Consider the following 19,166-nt stretch of genomic DNA (forward strand, 5'->3'; position numbering starts at 1 on the left):
TTAATCAAGCACGGTTGACAGAAGAGCACTTAAATCCTCTTTATAATCAACCTCTAACTATAACAGAGTCTGAACAGCCAACTGAAGCAGGAGGAGTACGTAGATCAAATCGTGTGATCATGCCTCCAAAACGTTTAGATGACTACTATGTTGATACAAGAGGCATACCTTATATTGGGATTCCTCATGCCACAACTAATGAAGCATCTACTTCTGAAGTTCCTACTACACCTGATGTTCCTGAAGTAACTGAGAGTCAATCGACAGCAGAAAATGTTGAATCTAAAAGTGCGAATGTGGTAACAGCTTTTTATTCTTTGTTAAACAAAACAGGGAGAGTATTTGTGCATGCTCATTCATGCTATGTGTGTCAAATTGAACCAAAAGATGCTTTTAAAGCGTTGAAATATTATGAGTGGGTTAGTGCTATGCAGGAAGAGCTGTTACAGTTTAAACACTTGAAAGTTTGGAAACTAGTCAATCCACCACATGGTTGTGTACCCTATGGTCTTCGATGGGTGTTGAAGAATAAGAAAGATGAACAGGGTATCGTGATTAGAAACAAAGCTAGGTTGGTGGTAAAGGGATATCAACAAATTCCTGAAATTGACTATGATGTGTTTTACGCTCCTGTTGCACGACTGGAAGCAATTAGAATTTTCTTGGCTTTTGCATCCTTCATGGGATTTAAAGTTTTTCAGATGGATGTGAAAAGCGCCTTTTTGTACGGAGAGATCAATGAAAGAGTATTTATTGAAAACCCACCCGGTTTCAAAGACCCGTATTTCCCAGAAAAGGTTTATCGACTTGAAAAGACACTTTATGGTCTTCACCAAGCTCCTAGAGCATGGTATGCCATGTTGTCCAACTACATGCTTGAAAACGGTTTTAGGAGAGGTGTCATTGATCATACACTATTCATCAAGAAGAAGGGATAACATCTTATGTTAGTGCAGGTCTACGTTGATGATATTATCTTCGGGTCAACAAATCAAGGAATGGTTGATAAGTTTGAGAAAGTCATGCAGCAGAAGTTCAAAATGAGTTCCATGGGAACTATAAAGTTTTTCTTAGGTCTGCAGGTAGCTCAGAAGGATAAAGGCATCTTCTTGCATCAAACCAAATATGTTGCTGATATTCTGAAGAGGTTTCAAATGGAAGCAGAAAGACCAGCTAAGACTCCGTTGTCAGTGAATCATGGGATCTCACCTGATTGTGAGGGTGCTCCAGTGGACCCTACGTTATACAGGGCGATCATAGGTTCTCTAATGTATCTTACAGCTTCTCGACCAGATATTATGTATGCGGTTAGTCTGTGTGCTCGTTATCAGGCGAATCCTAATGTTCATCATATGCTCGTGGTTAAGATGATTCTAAGGTATTTGAAAGATACACCGAGTTTAGGGTTATGGTATCCGTGTGAGGATGGGTTTGATCTCACAGCTTATAGTGATTCTGACTATGGAGGGTGCAAGAAGGATTTCAAGTCAACATCAGGAGGTTGTCAGTTCCTTGGTAGCAAACTAGTTACCTGGCAGTGTAAGAAGTAGACAACAGTGGCTCAGTCCACTTGTGAAGTAGAATATATTGCCGCGGCCAGCTGTACATCACAGGTTATCTAGATTCAACAGCAACTACGTGACTACGGTTTGCAAATTTCTAATATTCCTATTTATGTTGATAATACTGCTGCCATAGCTGTCACTAAAAAACTCGTAAATCATTCTAAAATGAAACATATGGGGATTAAATACCATTTCATTAGAGATTGCTATGAGAAAAAGTTGATAGATGTAGTGCAGATAGACACTACAACCCAAAGGGCTGATCTCTTCACTAAAGCTTTTGATAAACCATGATTTGATTACTTGTTAAAAGATATAGGTATTAAATTGTTTAATGACGTGGTTCCTGAAACTGAGATTCCTAACTGAGAGGAACCTAACTAAGAGACTGAGTTGTGAATGGTTTGAATCTGATGTATAGTATGTGAAGTTATGCATGGTAGTTAGTAGATCATTTGCATGTTTTATTTATGATTGCATGATAGATTAGTATTTTGTGCTATTTTTGCATGGTTTTGCCTTTGATTTTAGATAGTTTTATGCTTTTGTACAGAGAAAATCGAAAAGCCATAAAAATCAGAAAAACCAGAAAAATAAATAAAAATTGGAAAGCCTGAAAATGAGTTGCTTATTCTATTTGTGGGGAAGTGATTGTAATCCTGAAACTGACATGTAAGTTGTGGAAAACAAGTAATATAGAATAATTGATAATGTGTTAGTAGACTTTATTGACCTAATTCTAGATAGAGATGATCACATTAACAAAGCGTAAATATCATGATGAGGAAACCATGGAAAGATTTATAGCGGTTGAGGGTAGTCACCTACTTATCACTGCATATGTACTAAGAAATGATTGTTCAGAAACTCAACAGATGGTTGAGGTCTCCCCTACTACGATTTATACTCGGTAGCAAAGGATAATTTTGTGAGTCCCCAAGGTGAGCATACTTTGTCTAGGATGCATACTTGTTTCTATTTACCTTTATTACTTGGATCGAAAAACAACAACATACATATCGGGTACCCAAAGGGAGGTGTTTTCTCTTGAAGGGTTGAGAAGTACAGTTTCGTATCACAGACACAGAATGATTTGTACAATGCAACGTCATCGGGTTATAAATTTCAACATCAGAAGGTTGATTTTTCGTACAGTTACAACAAAAGTCAAAGACTGTGGTGCATCATCACGCATACATATTTATTTATTTATTTTGTTTGTTTTATTTATATGCTGTCAATTAACATGGAGAAAAGGCAACATCAAAAAAAAATATTGCAAGTTATGTTATGTTTATGTTTATTTATTCAAAGTTGTATATAAAATGATGCACCACATTACTGCAAGAGAATTATGGATCAAGAATTGAACAAAGCTTCAGAGATTCCTATGTTATCTAAGTCTGAGACAACAAATATCAAGATTGGAGAATTGTTTGGAAGATTTAGTTATCTACATCTGAGGGGGAGAAATTATCAGATCATCAGATATAGAGAACTTAAATCATTCAGTCCACATCACTAATTTGATAGACTTTACATCTTTTTTCTGTGGTATGAGATTGTACCTATTGACCTGGATAGAGGGAATATCATCTGGAAGATACCTTAGCGTTCCATCACTCAAATATATATCACTACCATCCATCCAACATCATACATCATACAATTTACGTTTAAGTATGGGGTTTATAGCGGCCGATATGCATCTCTTCAAAGTATGCAATAAATTTGAGATAAACAATGTTATCTGAAACGAAAGGTATAAGTTTAAGGTAGAAGCTCATGGATGACAGGGTTGCTAGAAACATCGTGAGATGGTTCTGTTCAATCAAATTGAAAGTACATTGAGGTGATAAGAGGACATCGTCAATATACTTGTGCTCAATTGTTCTACCCGAAACATCGTGCGATCTCAAATGAGGACTGACTTCGAGATCAAAAACTAACATTGTAAGATGTTAAAGTAATTAATCTAACGTGATTATCGAAGTCTAGGGTGAAAGTTGGTAAATGCTTATTGATATATTTGAAAGTTATTCTGTATATGCTTTATCAAATACGATAATGAATAAATTGTGGAATAACATGTCAACATAGTTCAGTTCTGATCCCAGAATCACAAGATTAAATCAATTTGATATGTCAACTCACAAAAATATGTGTTATGCTCCTCTTAGTGTGATTCATGATAAGCTGTATCACTTGTTTTCATGCTTATAACATCATTTATCTGCTTATGCTTTCGTGTAATGAAATTGATGTTAGAAGGTGGATTTTTACAGACCTGTAAGGTTAAATGTTATTTACTATGGCTGTCTTAATACTGTTGATCATGACACGCTGAATCTTGTACAGTTGTTCGCTTTGTAAATTTGCATGTGCATACATATCTGAAAAATCAAAAATATTTGCATTTATAAGTTAGTTGCGTGTGAATTTCTGTTTTGTTTATTAAGCCTAGTAACTCAGTTCTCGAAAAGGTTTACTGTGAAAGGAATCCTATGTTTTACGTTAAATTTGAAAATAAGTTATTTAGAGCTTAAAGGAACAAAGTGTGTTTGTTTTTATACTATGTAGATCAGTCCCGGGGAGTGGACAGGAAAAGTATGTGAAGTTGAAAGTTAAAAATGTTAACTTTTGAAATCAATAAATAGTCGGCCGAGTGAGTATACACACACGACCGTGTGACTCACTCACACGACCGACTGAGGTTGAAAAAATGTGCTTTGTTTAATAAACACACTCGGTCTAGTATGTACACTCTCACGGTCGAGTGAGTGACACACGCGACCGAGTGTGTCTGTGGGTATAAAAGGGTTTGAGTGATTTTGACTCGAATTTTACCTAGATTTTTCTTTGTTAAGGAAGGAAGTTTTGATTCAGTATTTTAGATACAACTTTCTCTTGTGATTTCAGCGCCACTAACGAGGTAATCTAACTCGTTTTCATATGCTCTAAATCATTGATTTTATGTTTGATGTGTGAAACTCTAATCGAGTACTTTTTAGTCTTAATTTGTTAAAATTGATGATATAAGCGTGTTAATCAGCCTCTTTAGATGCAAATGTGACCAGGAATCGAACCAAAAACAACAAATTTGATCGATTTGAAAAGTTGGGTATTCTCAGATCTGAAGAACACGCTCGACCGAGTGTGTGACACACTCGACTGAGTGAGTTCAAGCACTCGACCGGTTGACTACACACACGACCATGTGTGTATACATACTCGACCGAGTGTATTGAAACCCTAATTTTTGATGTTTGCTGTTTTTGGTTGTTTTGTTGAGTTCGTACCATATTATACTGAATGTTTTGTATAGTTTTGCTCTAAGAATGTCAAGTCCAAGTAGTATGTTAAGTGGAACTTGGAGATACGATCTTGAACGTAGGAAAGCTTTGGCCAAACACAGACCTATCCAAATAGAGTACAAAGTTGTTGCAACACAGACCACTCAAGATCAGTGGAAAGGTTTAGATTGCTTAACATTCCTTCAGATAGGGGATCATTTCTGTCCTAAGCTTATTCGAGAGTTCTATTCTAGTGTGGCCTTAGAGGAAGGTAAGAAGAAGCATGTTCATGCTAACTTCTTTGGTAATGCCTATAAGTGGACCATAGATGAGTTTGCTGATCACTTACTATTGCCTTACTGGGAAGCCAAGATTTATTGCCCTAGTAAAGATCTTAGAAATATTTCTAGCAAATTTAATGCTGGTGGGGTGGCTTCTCACATCACTAAGCCAGGGTATGTAATTGGTTCCAATAGAATTGAGATCAGAGATAGTGATGTTAGGGATGACTTGGTACCTAACATGAGGATTATTAAAAGAAACGTGGTGTTTAGGGATCTAAATGACGATTTGCTATCTGGTACTGAGGCTGTTGAGGCTGTTCTGTTATACTGTCTTATGGAACGTATCAAGGTGAATTTGAGTCAGATTGTCATTAACATCATGAAGGACACCTTGGATAATGAGGAAAAACCATTTCCCTATGCCGTTCCTTTAAATCATTTGTTTGATGAGCTTGATCTGTTTGAGGACACGAATTACAAATTGAAGCCAGTCCCAGAGGATGTTATTGAAGGATAATTCTAATGCTTGTGATTTTGTGTGTTTATGATTAGTTATGTTTAATGTGTAATTTGATAAGGCTAGTCTGTTAGCCTTGAATCAATGGTGTGTAATAAACAATTATCTCTGAACAATGTAGTTGTGTGTTTATCAGTTGATATATTTGTCATGATTATTTATTTACTAATACATATGATAAATTTGATACCCCATGATACATGGAGGTAAATGCTTATTAGTTACATTATTTTGAGTGTTTTTCAGTTATTCAGTATGTCTCAAGAACATCAGCAGATGTCAAATGAAGAGAATGAACCACAGATCCCGTTATCTTCAGAGTTACCAGGTCTAATTGGACGTGAAGATACAAATGTGCTTGCTTGTGTTGATGATACAGGGTCTGAAGCTCAAAGAGGAGGTTTTGGTCCGATTATAGCGTTTCTGAAGCGATCTAGAATTTTCAAGGCTATCACCGCTGAGTGCACTCCATATTACTCCCATCAGAGAAGGTTTTGGGAAGTTGCTAGCATTGTTATTGAGAACATCAAGCAGGTGATTCTAAGCTCAGTCAATAATACCATTGTTCAGATCTCTGCTCAGACTATCAGGGAAGATTTGGGGTTCTCAGATAATGATGATATGCAGACTTCTTTACCAATTTTGAAGGTAAAGAGATGTTTGAAGAGATGTGGTTATGCTGGTGATATAACCAAAGCTGTGAAACGTACTAAGCTTCCAAGGCAGTACAGATACTTTACGTACATTCTTCTGAGATGCTTAAGCCTGATGCAGGGTGGTTTCGATGAGATGACCGCGAAGTATAGTTCTATGTTTGTTACGTTGGTTTTGAATGCTGATTTCAACTTCTCTCAAGTTATATTTGATGGGATGGTTCTGAATGTGAAGAAGAAGGTACATCTGGTGTTTCCAAGGTTTCTTTAGATTATGCTTGAGAAGCAGGTTCAAGGGTTAGTGAGAATTCCTTAGGATGAGCTGAAACAGAATCATTTGAATGATCAGTCCTTCAAAAGGTTTCTTCAGAACAGAGTTGAGGTTCCGGAGAAGGGGTTGATTGGCCATCTGGCTAATGAGAATTATGTGTGCCCGGAAGGTTTACACTGCCGACATGAGAATAGTAATTTTGGAGACGAGACTTATATTACCATCAAAGGAGAAGAAGAGGTGAATCAGCCACCGCCGAAACAAATTGGTCCTCGGTTGGTTGATGAAGATGAGGTGACTGCTCTTGATGACAGTCAAGTTAATTTGGTTAAAAGGAAGTTAGCTGAAGCTCCTAAGGTGTCAACTAGAGGGAGACAGAAGCGTTTAAAAATTTTGGTTAAGGATGGAAGCTCATCTTCCACAACAAAATCACAACCGAAGGTCGCTCCAACTGTTCAAGCTACTGGTGATGCTAGTGGTTCTACGCAAGTGCCACCCACTCAACAACAACAAACTCCATCTATTCAACAAGTTCAGACTTCTCAGCGTTCTGAAGTTGTTTCAGGTGATCTAAAAGGAATAGTTAATCGGCGATTGATTCAGTTGATTGCTGATTTTGCTAAATTCCAAAAGGCTGCTGATGAAGACAAGAAGAAGACGGAAACAGAAATTTCTGCGTTGAGGAAGTTAGTTGATCAACAACAGTTGAAAATTGATGAACTTTGAAATGTCCCGTTCTTATTGATTAAAAACGTTCCATATTAATTGATTTCGTTGCGAGGTTTTGACCTCTATATGAGACGTTTTTCAAAGACTGCATTCATTTTTAAAACAAACCATAACCTTTATTTCATAAATAAAGGTTTAAAAAGCTTTACGTAGATTATCAAATAATGATAATCTAAAATATCCTGTTTACACACGACCATTACATAATGGTTTACAATACAAATATGTTACATCGAAATCAGTTTCTTGAATGCAGTTTTTACACAATATCATACAAACATGGACTCCAAATCTTGTCCTTATTTTAGTATGCAACAGCGGAAGCTCTTAATATTCACCTGAGAATAAACATGCTTTAAACGTCAACAAAAATGTTGGTGAGTTATAGGTTTAACCTATATATATCAAATCGTAACAATAGACCACAAGATTTCATATTTCAATACACATCCCATACATAGAGATAAAAATCATTCATATGGTGAACACCTGGTAACCCACATTAACAAGATGCATATATAAGAATATCCCCATCATTCCGGGACACCCTTCAGATATGATATAAATTTCGAAGTACTAAAGCATCTGGTACTTTGGATGGGGTTTGTTAGGCCCAATAGATCTATCTTTAGGATTCGCGTCAATTAGGGTGTCTGTTCCCTAATTCTTAGATTACCAGACTTAATAAAAAGGGGCATATTCGATTTCGATAATTCAACCATAGAATGTAGTTTCACGTACTTGTGTCTATTTTGTAAATCATTTATAATACTTGCATGTATTCTCATCCCAAAAATATTAGATTTTAAAAGTGGGACTATAACTCACTTTCACAGATTTTTACTTCGTCGGGAAGTAAGACTTGGCCACTGGTTGATTCACGAACCTATAACAATATATACATATATATATCAAAGTATGTTCAAAATATATTTACAACACTTTTAATATATTTTGATGTTTTAAGTTTATTAAGTCAGCTGTCCTCGTTAGTAACCTACAACTAGTTGTCCACAGTTAGATGTACAGAAATAAATTGATAAATATTATCTTGAATCAATCCACGACCCAGTGTATACGTATCTCAGTATTGATCACAACTCAAACTATATATATTTTGGAATCAACCTCAACCCTGTATAGCTAACTCCAACATTCACATATAGAGTGTCTATGGTTGTTCCGAAATATATATAGATGTGTCGAAATGATAGGTCGAAACATTGTATACGTGTCTATGGTATCTCAAGATTACATAATATACAATACAAGTTGATTAAGTTATGGTTGGAATAGATTTGTTACCAATTTTCACGTAGCTAAAATGAGAAAAATTATCCAATCTTGTTTTACCCATAACTTCTTCATTTTAAATCCGTTTTGAGTGAATCAAATTGCTATGGTTTCATATTAAACTCTATTTTATGAATATAAACAGAAAAAGTATAGGTTTATAGTCAGAAAAATAAGTTACAAGTCGTTTTTGTAAAGGTAGTCATTTCAGTCGAAAGAACGACGTCTAGATGACCATTTTAGAAAACATACTTCCAATTTGAGTTTAACCATAATTTTTGGATATAGTTTCATGTTCATAATAAAAATCATTTTCTCAGAATAACAACTTTTAAATCAAAGTTTATCATAGTTTTTAATTAACTAACCCAAAACAGCCCGCGGTGTTACTACGACGGCGTAAATCCGGTTTTACGGTGTTTTTCGTGTTTCCAGGTTTTAAATCATTAAGTTAGCATATCATATAGATATAGAACATGTGTTTAGTTGATTTTAAAAGTCAAGTTAGAAGGATTAACTTTTGTTTGCGAACAAGTTTAGAATTAACTAAACTATGTTCTAGTGATTACAAGTTTAAACCTTCGAATAAGATAGCTTTATATATATGAATCGAATGATGTTATGAACATCATTACTACCTTAAGTTCCTTGGATAAACCTACTGGAAAAGAGAAAAATGGATCTAGCTTCAACGGATCCTTGGATGGCTCGAAGTTCTTGAAGCAGAATCATGACACGAAAACAAGTTCAAGTAAGATCATCACTTGAAATAAGATTGTTATAGTTATAGAAATTGAACCAAAGTTTGAATATGATTATTACCTTGTATTAGAATGATAACCTACTGTAAGAAATAAAGATTTCTTGAGGTTGGATGATCACCTTACAAGATTGGAAGTGAGCTAGCAAACTTGAAAGTATTCTTGATTTTATGTAACTAGAACTTGTAGAATATATGAAGAACACTTAGAACTTGAAGATAGAACTTGAGAGGGATTAATTAGATGAAGAAAATTGAAGAATGAAATTGTTTGTAGGTGTTTTTGGTCGTTGGTGTATGGATTAGATATAAAGGATATGTAATTTTGTTTTCATGTAAATAAGTCATGAATGATTACTCATATTTTTGTAATTTTATGAGATATTTCATGCTAGTTGCCAAATGATGGTTCCCACATGTGTTAGGTGACTCACATGGGCTGCTAAGAGCTGATCATTGGAGTGTATATACCAATAGTACATACATCTAAAAGCTGTGTATTGTACGAGTACGAATACGAGTGCATACGAGTAGAATTGTTGATGAAACTGAACGAGGATCTAATTGTAAGCATTTTTGTTAAGTAGAAGTATTTTGATAAGTGTCTTGAAGTCTTTCAAAAGTGTATGAATACATATTAAAACACTACATGTATATACATTTTAACTGAGTCGTTAAGTCATCGTTAGTCGTTACATGTAAGTGTTGTTTTGAAACCTTTAGGTTAACGATCTTGTTAAATGTTGTTAACCCAATGTTTATAATATCAAATGAGATTTTAAATTATTATATTATCATGATATTATGATATATTAATATATCTTAATATGATATATATTCATTTAAATGTCGTTACAACGATAATCGTTACATATATGTCTCGTTTTGAAATCCTTAAGTTAGTAGTCTTGTTTATATGTATGTAACTCATTGTTAATATACTTATGGAGATACTTACTTATCATAATCTCATGTTAACCATATGTATATCCATATATATATATCGTCATGTCGTTTTTACAAGTTTTAACGTTCGTGAATCGCCGGTCAACTTGGGTGGTCAATTGTCTATATGAAACATATTTCAATTAATCAAGTCTTAACAAGTTTAATTGCTTAACATGTTGGAAACATTTAATCATGTAAATATCAATCTCAATTAATATATATAAACATGGAAAAGTTCGGGTCACTACAAACTTGAGCAAAATGTTGGAAGTCAGGCTGGAGAAATCTTGACTCTTCAGACTCAGAATCAAGCATTGACTGAGAGATTGAACGAATGGGAGAAGAAGGTTTTGATAGAAGAGGAGGATGGAGAACCAGATCTGTTTGGTACTGTTGGTGAAGAAGAAGAGGAGGACAGGGCTCTCGAGCTTGCTAAAGGCTATACAGAGGATAACCCGCTGTATGTAACTCCACTTCAAGTTATAACAGTTTCTGAATTTTTAGCTATGCAGGATCGACTTAATCACTCTACTGTTTACACTGATCTAGAAGAAGGGGAGATCCCACCGGATCTCACCGAAACTGAGCAGGAGTTGTTGGAGCGTCTAGAGCGACAAGCTAAGGAATCTGCTGACGCTGCCTCAAAAGCTTCAACTTCAGAGGCTCATAATTTTGATGATGATATGAGTGATACTGATGTTTTTGATGAGAGTGATAATAGTTTTGATGAAGTTGTTATTGAGGATGAGCCAACTGAGCCGTATCCTCGTTATGAAGGCTGTGATGATGATTATCCAACTTTTGCTGAGTACTTTCAAATGAATGATGAACTTTTGAACAGAAAGTGTAAGGAAAAAGAACAGAAAGATCAAGAGTGTACGTTGCCGGAAGGCTTCTTGTCGGTTAAAATCAACAAAGAAAAGGTTGAATTTTTGGAAGAGGATTGGAAGATTTCAATGAGAATTCGTAAATATGCGATAAACCTGAGGTGGAGCCTCAATTTTTGAAGTTTATAGAGCACTGAGAGAGTTTGCGTGAGATGACCCGACCCAATCCATAGGGACGAATACAATAACATATGATTACATCGCGAGGTATTTGACCTCTATATGATACATTTTACAAACATTTCATTCGTTTTTAAAAGACAACCTTTCATTTCATCGAAAGTTGACAAGTGTGCATACCATTTCATAATATCCAAACTATAAATGACCTAATCCGTCATTTACTTAATAATAATCTCTAATGAACTTCAACGACTCGAATGAAACGTCTTTTGAAATATGTCATGAATGACTCCAAGTAATATCTTTAACAATGAGCTAATGCACAGCGGAAGATTCCTTTCAAACCTGAGAATAAACATGCTTTAAAGTGTCAACCAAAAGGTTGGTGAGTTCATCAGTTTATAGTAATCATTTCATTTTCATCATTTTAATAGACCACAAGATTTCAGATTTCCATTTCTCATAAACATACTGAAATGTCCCGTTCTTATTGATTACAAACGTTCCATATTAATTGATTTCGTTGCGAGGTTTTGACCTCTATATGAGACGTTTTTCAAAGACTGCATTCATTTTAAAACAAACCATAACCTTTATTTCATCAATAAAGGTTTAAAAAGCTTTACGTAGATTATCAAATAATGATAATCTAAAATATCCTGTTTACACACGACCATTACATAATGGTTTACAATACAAATATGTTACAATAAAATAAGTTTCTTGAATGCAGTTTTTACACAATATCATACAAGCATGGACTCCAATTCTCGTCCTTATTTAAGTATGCGACAGCGGAAGCTCTTAATAATCACCTGAGAATAAACATGCTTAAAACGTCAACAAAAATGTTGGTGAGTTATAGGTTTAACCTATATATATCAAATCATAATAATAGACCACAAGATTTCATATTTCAAAACACATCCCATACATAGAGATAAAAATCATTCATATGGTGAACACCTGGTAACCGACAATGACAAGATGCATATATAAGAATATCCCCATCATTCCGGGACACCCTTCGGATATGATATAAATTTCGAAGTACTAAAGCATCCGGTACTTTGGATGGGGTTTGTTAGGCCCAATAGATCTATCTTTAGGATTCGCGTCAATTAGGGTGTCTGTTCCCTAATTCTTAGATTACCAGACTTAATAAAAAGGGGCATATTCGATTTCGATAATTCAACCATAGAATGTAGTTTCACGTACTTGTGTCTATTTTGTAAATCATTTATAAAACCTGCATGTATTCTCATCCCAAAAATATTAGATTTTAAAAGTGGGACTATAACTCACTTTCACAGATTTTTACTTCGTCGGGAAGTAAGACTTGGCCGCTGGTTGATTCACGAACCTATAACAATATATACATATATATCAAAGTATGTTCAAAATATATTTACAACACTTTTAATATATTTTGATGTTTTAAGTTTATTAAGTCAGCTGTCCTCGTTAGTAACCTACAACTAGTTGTCCACAGTTAGATGTACAGAAATAAATCGATAAATATTATCTTGAATCAATCCACGACCCAGTGTATACGTATCTCAGTATTGATCACAACTCAAACTATATATATTTTGGAATCAACCTCAACCCTGTATAGCTAACTCCAACATTCACATATAGAGTGTCTATGGTTGTTCCGAAATATATATAGATGTGTCGACATGATAGGTCGAAACATTGTATACGTGTCTATGGTATCTCAAGATTACATAATATATAATACAAGTTGATTAAGTTATGGTTGGAATAGATTTGTTACCAATTTTCACGTAGCTAAAATGAGAAAAATTATCCAATCTTGTTTTACCCATAACTTCTTCATTTTAAATCCGTTTTGAGTGAATCAAATTGCTATGGTTTCATATTGAACTCTATTTTATGAATCTAAACAAAAAAAGTATAGGTTTCTAGTCGGAAAAATAAGTTACAAGTCGTTTTTGTAAAGGTAGTCATTTCAGTCGAAAGAACGACGTCTAGATGACCATTTTAGAAAACATACTTCCGCTTTGAGTTTAACCATAATTTTTGGATATAGTTTCATGTTCATAATAAAAATAATTTTCTCAGAATAACAACTTTTAAATCAAAGTTTATCATAGTTTTTAATTAACTAACCCAAAACAGCCCGCGGTGTTACTACGACGGCGTAAATCCGGTTTTACGGTGTTTTTCGTGTTTCCAGGTTTTAAATCATTAAGTTAGCATATCATATAGATATAGAACATGTGTTTAGTTGATTTTAAAAGTCAAGTTAGAAGGATTAACTTTTGTTTGCGAACAAGTTTAGAATTAACTAAACTATGTTCTAGTGATTACAAGTTTAAACCTTCGAATAAGATAGCTTTATATGTATGAATTGAATGATGTTATGAACATCATTACTACCTTAAGTTCCTTGGATAAACCTACTGGAAAATAGAAAAATGGATCTAGCTTCAATGGATCCTTGGATGGCTCGAAGTTCTTGAAGCAGAATCATGACACGAAAACAAGTTCAAGTAAGATCATCACTTGAAATAAGATTGTTATAGTTATAGAAATTGAACCAAAGTTTGAATATGATTATTTTCTTGTATTAGAATGATAACCTACTGTAAGAAACAAAGATTTCTTGAGGTTGGATGATCACCTTACAAGATTGGAAGTGAGCTAGCAAACTTGAAAGTATTCTTAATTTTATGAAACTAGAACTTTTAGAATTTATGAAGAACACTTAGAACTTGAAGATAGAACTTGAGAGAGATCAATTAGATGAAGAAAATCGAAGAATGAAAGTGTTTGTAGGTGTTTTTGGTCGTTGGTGTATGGATTAGATATAAAGGATATGTTATTTTGTTTTCATGTAAATAAGTCATGAATGATTACTCATATTTTTGTAATTTTATGAGATATTTCATGCTAGTTGCCAAATGATGGTTCCCACATGTGTTAGGTGACTCACATGGGCTGCTAAGAGCTGATCATTGGAGTGTATATACCAATAGTACATACATCTAAAAGCTGTGTATTGTACGAGTACGAATACGAGTGCATACGAGTAGGATTGTTGATGAAACTGAACGAGGATCTAATTGTAAGCATTTTTGTTAAGTAGAAGTATTTTGATAAGTGTCTTGAAGTCTTTCAAAGTGTATGAATACATATTAAAACACTACATGTATATACATTTTAACTGAGTCGTTAAGTCATCGTTAGTCGTTACATGTAAATGTTGTTTTGAAACCTTTAGGTTAACGATCTTGTTAAATGTTGTTAACCCAATGTTTATAATATCAAAAGAGATTTTAAATTATTATATTATCATGATATTATGATGTACGAATATCTCTTAATATGATATATATACATTAAATGTCGTTACAACGATAAACGTTACATATATGTCTCGTTTCAAAATCATTAAGTTAGTAGTCTTGTTTTTACATATGTAGTTCATTGTTAATATAATTAATGATATGTTTACTTATCATAATATCATGTTAACTATATATATAACCATATATATGTCATCATATAGTTTTTTACAAGTTTTAACGTTCGTGAATCACCGGTCAACTTGGGTGGTCAATTGTCTATATGAAACGTATTTCAATTAATCAAGTCTTAACAAGTTTGATTGCTTAACATGTTGGAAACATTTAATCATGTAAATATCAATCTCAATTAATATATATAAACATGGAAAAGTTCGGGTCACTACAGTACCTACCCGTTAAATAAATTTCGTCCCGAAATTTTATGCTGTTGAAGGTGTTGACGAATCTTCTGGAAATAGATGCGGGTATTTCTTCTTCATCTGATCTTCCCGCTCCCAGGTGAACTCGGGTCCTCTACGAGCATTCCATCGAACCTTAACAATTGGTATCTTGTTTTGCTTAAGTCTTTTAACCTCACGATCCATTATTTCGACGGGTTCTTCGATGAATTGAAGTTTTTCGTTGATTTGGATTTCATCTAACGGAATAGTGAGATCTTCTTTAGCAAAACATTTCTTCAAATTCGAGACGTGGAAAGTGTTATGTACAGCCGCGAGTTGTTGAGGTAACTCAAGTCGGTAAGCTACTGGTCCGACACGATCAATAATCTTGAATGGTCCAATATACCTTGGATTTAATTTCCCTCGTTTACCAAATCGAACAACGCCTTTCCAAGGTGCAACTTTAAGCATGACCATCTCTCCAATTTCAAATTCTATATCTTTTCTTTTAATGTCAGCGTAGCTCTTTTGTCGACTTTGGGCGGTTTTCAACCGTTGTTGAATTTGGATGATCTTCTCGGTAGTTTCTTGTATAATCTCCGGACCCGTAATCTGTCTATCCCCCACTTCACTCCAACAAATTGGAGACCTGCACTTTCTACCATAAAGTGCTTCAAACGGCCCCATCTCAATGCTTGAATGGTAGCTGTTGTTGTAGGAAAATTCTGCTAATGGTAGATGTCGATCCCAACTGTTTCCAAAATCAATAACACATGCTCGTAGCATGTCTTCAAGCGTTTGTATCGTCCTTTCGCTCTGCCCATCAGTTTGTGGATGATAGGCAGTACTCATGTCTAGACGAGTTCCTAATGCTTGCTGTAATGTCTGCCAGAATCTTGAAATAAATCTGCCATCCCTATCAGAGATAATAGAGATTGGTATTCCATGTCTGGAGATGACTTCCTTCAAATACAGTCGTGCTAACTTCTCCATCTTGTCATCTTCTCTTATTGGCAGGAAGTGTGCTGATTTGGTGAGACGATCAACTATTACCCAAATAGTATCAAAACCACTTGCAGTCCTTGGCAATTTAGTGATGAAATCCATGGTAATGTTTTCCCATTTCCATTCCGGGATTTCGGGTTGTTGAAGTAGACCTGATGGTTTCTGATGCTCAGCTTTGACCTTAGAACACGTCAAACATTCTCCTACGTATTTAGCAACATCGGCTTTCATACCCGGCCACCAAAAATGTTTCTTGAGATCCTTGTACATCTTCCCCGTTCCAGGATGTATTGAGTATCTGGTTTTATGAGCTTCTCTAAGTACCATTTCTCTCATATCTCCAAATTTTGGTACCCAAATCCTTTCAGCCCTATACCGGGTTCCGTCTTCCCAAATATTAAGATGCTTCTCCGATCCTTTGGGTATTTCATCCTTTAAATTTCCCTCTTTTAAAACTCCTTGTTGTGCCTCCTTTATTTGAGTAGTAAGGTTATTATGAATCATTATATTCATAGATTTTACTCGAATGGGTTCTCTGTCCTTCCTGCTCAAGGCATCGGCTACCACATTTGCCTTCCCCGGGTGGTAACGAATCTCAAAGTCGTAATCATTCAACAATTCAATCCACCTACGCTGCCTCATATTCAGTTGTTTCTGATTAAATATGTGTTGAAGACTTTTGTGGTCGGTATATATAATACTTTTGACCCCATATAAGTAGTGCCTCCAAGTCTTTAATGCAAAAACAACCGCGCCTAATTCCAAATCATGCGTCGTATAATTTTGTTCGTGAATCTTCAATTGTCTAGACGCATAAGCAATCACCTTCGTTCGTTGCATTAATACACAACCGAGACCTTGCTTTGATGCGTCACAATAAATCACAAAATCATCATTCCCTTCAGGCAATGACAATATAGGTGCCGTAGTTAGCTTTTTCTTCAATAACTGAAACGCTTTCTCTTGTTCATCATTCCATTCAAATTTCTTCCCTTTATGCGTTAATGCAGTCAAGGGTTTTGCTATTCTGGAAAATTCTTGGATGAACCTTCTGTAGTAACCAGCTAGTCCTAAAAACTGGCGTATGTGTTTCGGAGTTTTCGGGGTTTCCCACTTTTCAACAGTTTCTATCTTTGCCGGATCCACCTTAATACCTTCTTTGTTCACTATGTGACCGAGTAATTGAACTTCTTCCAACCAAAATGCACACTTTGAAAACTTAGCGTACAATTTTTCCTTCCTCAATACTTCTAACACCTTTCTCAAATGTTCACCGTGTTCTTGGTCATTCTTTGAGTAAATAAGTATGTCATCAATGAAAACAATGACAAACTTGTCAAGGTATGGTCCACACACTCGGTTCATAAGGTCCATGAACACATCTGGTGCATTAGTTAAACCAAACGGCAAGACCATAAACTCATAATGACCGTAACGTGTTCTGAAAGCAGTCTTTGGAATATCATCTTCTTTCACCCGCATTTGATGATACCCGGAACGTAAGTCAATCTTTGAATAAACAGACGAGCCTTGTAGTTGATCAAATAAGTCGTCGATTCTCGGTAGTGGGTAGCGGTTCTTGATGGTAAGTTTGTTCAACTCTCGGTAGTTGATACACAACCTGAATGTACCATCTTTCTTCTTGACAAACAAAACAGGAGCTCCCCACGGTGATGTGCTTGGTCGAATGAAACCACGCTCTAAAAGTTCTTGTAATTGGCTTTGCAGTTCTTTCATCTCGCTGGGTGCGAGTCTGTAAGGAGCACGAGCTATTGGTGCAGCTCCTGGTACAAGATCTATTTGAAATTCAACGGATCGATGTGGGGGTAATCCCGGTAATTCTTTCAGAAATACATCGGGAAATTCTTTTGCAATGGGAACATCATTGATGCTCTTTTCTTCAGTTTGTACTTTCTCGACGTGTGCTAGAACAGCATAGCAACCTTTTCTTATTAGTTTTTGTGCCTTCAAATTACTAATAAGATGTAGCTTCGTGTTGCCCTTTTCTCCGTACACCATTAAGGGTTTTCCTTTTTCTCGTATAATGCGAATTGCATTTTTGTAACAAACGATCTCTGCTTTCACTTCTTTCAACCAGTCCATACCGATTATCACATCAAAACTCCCTAACTCTACTGGTATCAAATCAATCTTAAATGTTTCGCTAACCAGTTTAATTTCTCGATTCCGACATATATTATCTGCTGAAATTAATTTACCATTTGCTAATTCGAGTATTAATTTACTATCCAAAGGCGTCAATGGACAACTTAATTTAGCACAAAAATCCCTACTCATATAGCTTCTATCCGCACCCGAATCAAATAAAACGTAAGCAGATTTATTGTCAAAAAGAAACGTACCCGTAACAAGCTCCGGGTCTTCCTGTGCCTCTGCCGCATTAATATTGAAAACTCTTCCGCGGCCTTGTCCATTCGTGTTCTCCTGGTTCGGGCAATTTCTAATAATGTGGCCCGGTTTTCCACATTTATAACAAACTACATTGGCATAACTTGCTCCGACACTACTTGCTCCGCCATTACTCGTTCCGTCACCATTTGTTCCTTTCGTTCTATTAACCCCTGGTCCGTAGACCTCACACTTCGCCGTGCTATGACCATTTCTTTTACACTTGTTGTAAAATTTGGTGCAGAACCCCGAGTGATACTTTTCACACCTTTGGCATAGTTGCTTCTGATTGTTGTTGTTGTTGCGGTTATTATTGTTATTGGGATGATTGTTGTAGTTGCTGTTGCTGTTGTTGTTGTTGTTGTTGTTGTTGGGCCGTTTGTTGTAGTTGCGATTGATGTTGCGATTGTTGGGATAATTGTTGCGATTATTGTTGTAATTGCTGTTGTTGTTGTATTGGTGATTCTTATCACCGTTTTCCTCCCACTTTCTTTTGACTTGCTTCACATTGGTCTCTTCAGCAGTCTGTTCTTTAATTCTTTCTTCAATCTGGTTCACTAGTTTGTGAGCCATTCTACATGCCTGTTGTATGGAGGCGGGCTCGTGTGAACTTATATCTTCTTGGATTCTTTCCGGTAATCCTTTCACAAACGCGTCGATCTTCTCTTCCTCATCTTCGAATGCTCCCGGACACAATAGGCACAATTCTGT

The sequence above is a fragment of the Rutidosis leptorrhynchoides genome, chromosome 6 (genome assembly GCF_046630445.1).
Source record: "Rutidosis leptorrhynchoides isolate AG116_Rl617_1_P2 chromosome 6, CSIRO_AGI_Rlap_v1, whole genome shotgun sequence".
Classification (NCBI taxonomy): Eukaryota; Viridiplantae; Streptophyta; class Magnoliopsida; order Asterales; family Asteraceae; genus Rutidosis; species Rutidosis leptorrhynchoides.